This window comes from Pararge aegeria, chromosome 4 (assembly GCF_905163445.1).
Source record: "Pararge aegeria chromosome 4, ilParAegt1.1, whole genome shotgun sequence".
NCBI classification, from domain to species: domain Eukaryota; kingdom Metazoa; phylum Arthropoda; class Insecta; order Lepidoptera; family Nymphalidae; genus Pararge; species Pararge aegeria.
The window spans coordinates 12,945,191-12,953,597 of record NC_053183.1 but is presented as its reverse complement, the minus strand read 5'-3'; positions in this window follow the sequence as shown (position 1 = coordinate 12,953,597).

Genomic DNA, 8,407 nt, shown 5'->3' with positions numbered 1-8,407 from the left:
CCTCATGAAACTTTGTACACATATTCTTGAAAGTGTAAGAAGTAATATAGAATACTTTTAAGCTCGGTTCCTTTGGGAGAGGGGATTAAAGTGTTTGACGATTTTATACCATGATTCCAACAAATTATACCCGATTAAAATAATTATTTTTGTACTATAGAGGTTATATTATGTGTTTAATTTTGTCCAAATATTGTGTAGATCTTAATGTGGATGGAGATAAAGGACAGAACTCCTCAGCGGACAGCAGCAAACCCCTCATTTAAGGCTTAGCGATACTGAATACTTTAAATTGTTTTTAGAACTACAACTAAATTGAATGCCACATCAAAAAACAAAATCAAACGCAGACGAAGTCGCCGGCAACAGCTAGTATTAAAATAATTTAAAAAAACGTACTAAAATCGAACTAATTCTTACACACACCACACACTTGTAGTAGGGAATTAAAGGTTTTTTTGAATTCATAAAGCAGCAATGATGATGCGCTAAGTCGTTAATAGTTGTTTAATAATGAAAGCTTCAATAAGCTAATGATCTTAGAACTCTGTCATTAATTCATCATCATTAACTCTTTGGGTGAGCCCTTGATTGCAATCTCACCTAGTAGGTTGTGAGCGATGATGCTGTCTAAGATGGTAGCGGGCTAACCTGTTAGGGGGTATGGTAGTCATACCCCTAATCGGATTCCACGCGACATCGCACCGGAACAATAAATCGCTTAGCACGTCTTTGTCGATAGGGTGGTAACCACCAGGCCAGAGCAGAGAAAATACAGAATTTATAAATTTCCAAATTGTTCCAGCTGGAAATCGAACCCTTGCTTTAATTGCAGCACTTAACGTTGCGCCAGGGAGGTCGTCAAATTAAATTATCATCACATATATTATTATTAGTGTCGTTTAGCGTCACCACAGCTGAAAATACTGTTGTCAGGGTTTCCTGCTCCCGATGATGACAATTTTATATTATTCGAGATTTGTGAGCGAATTTTAGTCCATCACAGATATCTGTTGATAGGCTGTGTATAAATAAACTCCAATAAAGTAAAGTTTAAACGGTTTTCACAAAAACTAGCCTTAACTGTTTGTGATAAATCAAAGGCCTACGAATAGATGGCTCATAAAGGTGGCCACAAAAGCCGTAGTTTTAGAGCCCTTCAGAAAGTGTGTCGGCGAGCTCCGCGCCCCGCGACCTCCCCTCTCCCGCTCTCCATTGGAAACGTCCGTATATGCATTTTATAGTTTTCCTTAGAACTGAGGCCCGCAGTACCGGCTCGTGTGTGTTTGAAAGAAGTTTTCAAGGTTTTCCTAATATTGTTTTAACGTCCAGGTGGCGTTTCGTACTTAAATGGTGAGAAGAGAACCTTTGACACTTATGTTGCCTGTAGGCTTTGAGCTCTTTTTGATGCAGCAGTTATTTTTTTTTATTTAAAGAGTTTCGCTGTAATCATACTCGACGCTAAGATTTGATGCTGCCTTAGATAAAGCTTATCTAGGAGATTCGTATTCACTCTCAAGGTACCTACTCATATTATAGGTAGCGGGGAAAACGGAAGCCGGAAATGCATTCCAGATCTTTGCGGTGCGCAAAAGAAACAGCGAAGCAAAGAACTTCGTACGTGTCTATGAGATATAAACTACTAACGGTAAAAATCCCTACCACAGTAAATATATAAGCTAAGTGTCCCTACGATGCGTCGCAGTCCGTTTGTCAAAAATATTAATGGGGAAATACTTAGATCAAAAATTTCTTAGGCACACTCTCCGAAACCTATCTTGTAGAAAATCTATAGAATGTCAAGATTTTGATGAATTCTTTAGTAGCCATTTAAATTTTGATTTTCTGGAGTCCAGTTGATAATTTAAATAAACATTCCATCACTGATAAATTATATTTATATTTTCTTTTGTGACAGAGATCTACCAGGGAAGCAGTATCGCCATGCTTATTTCTGCCACCAAGCAGCATTGCTGTGTTCCTTACTGAAGAGCGCGGTTACCTGTGTAAATGACATAGATACATAGCACATGATGCTTAACACCTACGCCTCAGGTTATTGCTTCCTGCTTTTGCGAACTGTTGCTCTGTGCATACATAATGGTTTTCCAGTGAAAGAATCAGGGAGACTTGGTTGAGGGCTGCTTAACCCACCAATAATAACTATTTATACAAAAAAAATGTTGAAGTTCATGCTGTATAAAGCTTAAAAAATGCTAAGCTAGAAATCAATGCAATGCGTTCATAAAAAGTAAACCACAGCTAACTTACCACAGCTAACTTATACATTAGTTATAACAAACGTGAAGCTTAAATAAAAAGAGTAAGTGTAATTGAAAATGCATTCACAAATATAATTTGAATTGATATTTAAAATTTCGAATGAGACGCAAGCGCAGCAAAACCTGCAAACTGTGTACAAAATGCACGTGACAATGGTAAGGTGAAGTCGTTCCCCGAACCGCGGCGCATGACCCCTGCGCGGGCGCAGCGGCCAAGGCACGTAGTGTTATTGTAATGCGTTGCGCAACCCCCCACTTTCTGAGACCACTGCCCTCGCACTTCAACGGAGGTACCTTAATAGGAAAAAATGTATAACCATTTTTGTGATAGCACTTTGGAAGTTTTGGAAGGCGGATCGGATAAAGCCCCGTTTCTTCTTATTGCGTTTAGTTTTTTAGGTTGATTTCTTGTTATGAGGTACTTTGCAAGTAAATATTTTTAGCATAGTAGGTACTTTATCTAAAGCAATTAAAATATCACTTCCTTTGACGGTTTATTGTTTATTAATTGCTTTCATGACATACACAAGAGATAACATGACGCCCCGCCGGGGCATTGCAATAAATTTGTCGAACTTATTTTTATTCCATTACTGAACCTAAATTATTATGGTCAAATTATTTTTTTATTACAATTGATTAAAACAGCAAAAAAATATCAATATATGTTTCTATATATAAAATTATTTCGATTTACAATTAAATTAATCAGTTATAGAATTAAGATTGGATGACACAAGGCTTATTGAATCTACAAATCCGTTCTGGACGACTGACAGTTTAAGGTTTTATTTCCTGCAAACCGTATGCCTAAAAATAGTGCTATGAAATTTCATAGCACTAGGTTTGTCTATTTTGAAATAGCATTACCAACTACAGTGAACTTAAGAATACTAGTAACCAAAGAGTTACGAGTTGCGATATACAGAAACCGTGAACATGACTTATATTGAAGCATCAACAACGATCCCACTTTAGAATGGTTTCTCGAACAGTCACTTAATACCATTTAGAAGGTACCATTCCATTTACCTCTGGTGTTCTAAGCGATCACCATAAAATATGAAAATGGCAAAAAGTTTGTGGGCTAGCAACATTCGCGGGTGTAAAGTAAGACGTGCTCGGGGCGTTTTCGCTATTTTTGGACACAATGCACTGTATACAATAATGGCTGGATGAGGATTTTGTGTGTTCTTAATTCAATGCTTGTAACATAATATTAAATCTATCATTACCAATAACGATATCTTTTCAAATTTTTATGGAAAAATTAAACGAAACAAAATTGTCTTTAACTTACTCGGACCTCCGCCTCGCGTTTACGTTAGATTGATAACCTTTCAATGAGCGCTATGAAAATTTACGTGGCTGAACAGTTATTTAAATTAGCTTTGTATTCAAGTATAGATGTTAGTGCCCAATGATTGGCACCCTCGCAATAAAACCAAAGGAAGTAAAGGTAGATAACATACTAAATTGACCTAGCGGTTGAATACTAACTGCATCTGCCCTTGATACAATTTTATGCGATCAGAATTAATTGGCTCTATCATGGCAAACAACAGAGGGTAAACTGCAAATCGTATCTCGTTTAGTTCGTTTAAATCCTTCATTCTGCATTGCGTAACAAGAATAACAGTTTTATAAAGCAGTTTAAAAGAAGGTTAAGCCCACGTTTCGCATTTGCGACAATATGTCACGCCTGAACTTCGTCTCAACTTCGATCAATAATATAATAGATTTGTGATTTTGTTAGGTACGCGAATTTATTGCTTCTTAATCCTTATTATTATTGTGCTTGTTTGTTTTTTTTTTCACTCCCTAACTAAGCCACCAATCGACTTTATTTTTGGCAAAGAGTTAGCTGAAAAAACGAAGAGTAATACACGCTACTTTTGGAAAGACATAAAGTTCCCAAGGATGTCCAAGGAGGATCCCAACCTTAGTAATCACACGAAAAGTCGATTTTCTTTCACATCGTAAAAAATAATCAACAATCGACTTGAATTTTGTCCTAGAGATAGTTAAAAGGATGGAGAGTAACGTCGTACCACTTTTACTACTCTAAATCTTGTTCTTTTTTGCACAAGCCACCTGACGTAATTGCATCAGGTACGTGTAAAGGCTAATTCACCGCGAATAAAACCGCGGGGCACAGCTAGTAATAATTGTTAATAAGTATTATATTAACAGTAATAATAATTATTACGGAAACATAAAATATGTGCAAACAATAATAACCTAATACTATTAATAAATAATGTTAAAAAAAATATGGCGTCCAAGCATACCAGCGAACGCTTATGGACATGGTATGCTATCAGTCGGCCAAATGACAGTCGTCAAAAAATAAGATCTCACCCACGATTTGGAAACCGATTTATTTATCTTCCTAGTGAGAAAACTCTGAGTGAACGTCCGAGGAAGCAATAAATATGACGGAATATCTTATTTTAAGAAAGAATTAATATAAGTTGTGTGCTATATTATGTCAGTAGAACTCCCCGGTTTAATCGCTGTCATTCACATTGCTATATTATTTATCATGGTCTGGTCTGGTGGGAGGCTTCGGCCGTGGTTAGTTGCGACCCTAGCGACAAAGACGTGGTGGCCAGCGATTTATGACAATATTTTATGAACAAGAGCATAAAAAGCGATTGAAGTCGGATGACATCTAGCATAAACTATTTAAATACACAAAATTGTATTAATTTCAGTTATTCTTTTTGTCACTAGGTTTATTACGAAAAAATCCTCAGTAATGTGTAATAACTACACTTCGTAAGTATTGACATTCATGCATAGTTTGTTTAAGTATGTTTATTAAAAGCTTTTAACTTCATACCTCTATTATTACCAGAACTAATTTTTCCGACTGATTGATTGAGTTTTCATCAAAAATTCAAGTTTTCATCATGCTGCAAAAGTTCCTGTTTTTAGGTCAAGCGTTTAAAGCTGTATACGTCAATAGAGCGTTTATAATTTAACAGGCTTCTGTTTGCGACTTTGTTCTTCTTTTCCGAATTTCATTTAACAAACTGAATCCCTTGCTACTAGAGGGGCCCCCCTGCCCGTGGCCAGTTGTGGTATATTAAAAAAGCTTATGATGATGATGATGATGATCTACAAATTACCAATAAACATCTGAAGTTCCATTATAGGTAAGTAGATTATTAAACAAATAAATAAATATACCACAACAATTAACACGTCACCATCTAGCCCCAAAGTAAGCGTAGCTTGTGTTATGGGTACTAAGATGACTGATGAATATTTTTATGAATAATATACATAAATACTTATAAACACCCAGACACTGAACAACATTCATGCTCATCACACGAACGTTTTCCAGTAGTGGGAATCGAACCCACGGCCTTGGACTCAGAAAGCAGCTGCAAACTGCGCCAATCGGCCGTCTATTGGTGCCATTGATTGAATATGTTACTTACTATGTATTTGGTAACTTACTGATTTTTGCCAATCAGTCGTACAGATAGTACTGTCCTTTCTAGTGGAAAAGGATAGGACTACTTTTCGACCTGCCAACTTAGTTTTATTTAGAGATATAAATATAACAAAACTTGCACTATTACGTACTCGTAAGTACGGAACGCCGCGATGGTACGAAGGTAGTTAATTTTGGCTGACGAGTATCTGCACATGTTAATTAATGAATGAGCATTTATGCAATCACTTAGCACGCAATAAAAACTATAATTAATCATTTTATATTCACATTATAAACACTTTATTACTACAGCTCTACATGTTTACATTTTATAGTGCAGGATCGTTGCATTAATTTTATGTTCATTTACAAATTTTACTACATCAGATATATTTGGTACAAATTTAGCTGTATTCAAATTTAAAAAAATACTAAAACAAATTTAGCATTGACTAACGGAATCTAATAATTAAATATAAAAAATAATAATTAAAATAAAAATTTAAATTATTTTTACGTAGGTAAATTTACCTACGTAAAAATAATTCTCGGAATTTTTTTACGTAGGTAAAGGTGGGTAAATTGTAGAGTTAGTGTCGAAATTAGGTTCCTTTATATATTCATCTTTAGTATAGACTTTCCATGATTATATCTTTAATTCCACAGTAAAAATTAAATAAATGGTTATGAATTTATTTTTTAATCCGTTGATTAATCAATCCCCGATTAAGGGATAAAATTGCACCTCGGTATTTAAAATGACACGGCTAAATATCTAGTGGCCCCTAAGAGCTCTCTATCCATCCGTCCAAATCGCCATCGCCATTACAGTTTGACCAACATCAAAAATAAGCTTAACTTAGCTTACGGACAGAACTACAGTCCATTCACAGTTAGGTATTGTACCTCTGAGTCTGGCATTTTATCGTCAATTGAGTGAGTCAAGTATTCCAATTTATTTTATTTTACATAGTGTCGCAATTAGTTAATTTTATTAGTGTAATTAGGGTCCGCTCTAATTAAATAACAATAAATAAATAAATTACGCCAACCTTACAGCTAGAGGTACTCGTAAAATAACTGTGAACGGACTGGAGATATAAAGACCTAAAGTCTATTTCTTTTTACCTGTCTTTTAATTTATATAATCTTTTCGTTACTTTTAAGTATACAATTTATTTTAAATTGTTAGGAAATTAATAATACAAAATCTCTTTTAATTTCAACTGTTTTTATTTATTTTATCTCACTTGATTTTTTATATTTTAAAAAAAAACTTCACACTAAAAAGTAATGAAAATATTGTTTACAGTATACGAAAAAATGGAGTGTAGATAAGAGATTGTACAGGTAACATTTTTTTCTAACTCGTTAACCGGTTACCTACCTCTACTACTAGTAATTAATTCGAAAGATTACATTAAAACTGTATCTGTCTACCAATACGGTGCAGTCGGGATATCTAAAGTGGCCGTAGATACGTAGGTAGGTCCATGGGTACTAGAGATCCAGTCGTCCACGCAAGGATGCGCAAGCGACGCATTTCTTTTTAGAAAGTGGCACGTGTCGGGGTTGTTCACCCTACGCGATCCGGGTCACTCCGCGCCTCCCGCCCTCCTCCCCGCCACCTCGCCTGCCCCGTACTCCATACTACTTGCTCCTTGATAAGGAAACTCCATTGACACCATAATCGAGTGCAAGCGGGTCGACGGATAAGGCACTCCTTGTGATATATAGGACGACTTGATATGATATGTACTGAGTCATGTCATAGAGATGTGTGTGGATAATTTTAAGTGGTTGCGTGATAGAATAATATTATAATGTTGGTACGTACCTAGTAACATCACTGTACCATAACGCAGGAATATATGAGGTAATATGAAATGTAGAGACGACACAGTGCGGTACATGGTTTTAATCAGACCTAGCTTTAGGCTGATAGGTAGTTGATATAAAATAGAAAATTCTACAGCAGTACCTAAGTGTTTTTACTCTTAAGAAGTGCCGTCCATGTTCTACATAGATCAACCAGGTAAACGCATATGATGTTTAATATGAATGTTAAATAAATTACAAAAACAAATTTTTATCCTATTATTTAAAAAATATATATATACGTATTGTCGTTCTTTGATATTTTATTTAATAGAGTAGTACGCCGCGCCGCGCATTGCAGTTGGTGGGTATGCGAGCATTGCTGCGGGCAAAATCCATTAGTAATTAATTTACTCAGTAAGTATCCATGCACTTTAGCACCCCGTAGGTAATCATGCATCACGTACCATCATTTAAAACGTGCAGCAATTCGTGAATGGCAGCAGCAAAAACCTTTAATTGCCATTGAATTATAAATATAGAAGCGCTATTCCAAACAAAATGTTGTGCACCGTGCGGAGGTTGCGATTCGTTTTCGTACTAGTACATAATATCTGAGCTGAAAAAATTTTAAAATGAAATTGTACGTTTCTCCATTTCAAACAATTACCGCGAACTACCGGAAGTACTGAAGTTGCTGTGTTCCGGTCTGAAGGGCGTGGTTGTTGGTGTGATAACGAGCATATGAGACTTAGCAGTAACACCTACGCCTCAAGTTGTTGGATACAGTGCGGCTTCTCGTAGGCAGTGGCGTATATAGGGGTTTTAACCAGAATAAGCATAAAGCAGAAAGATC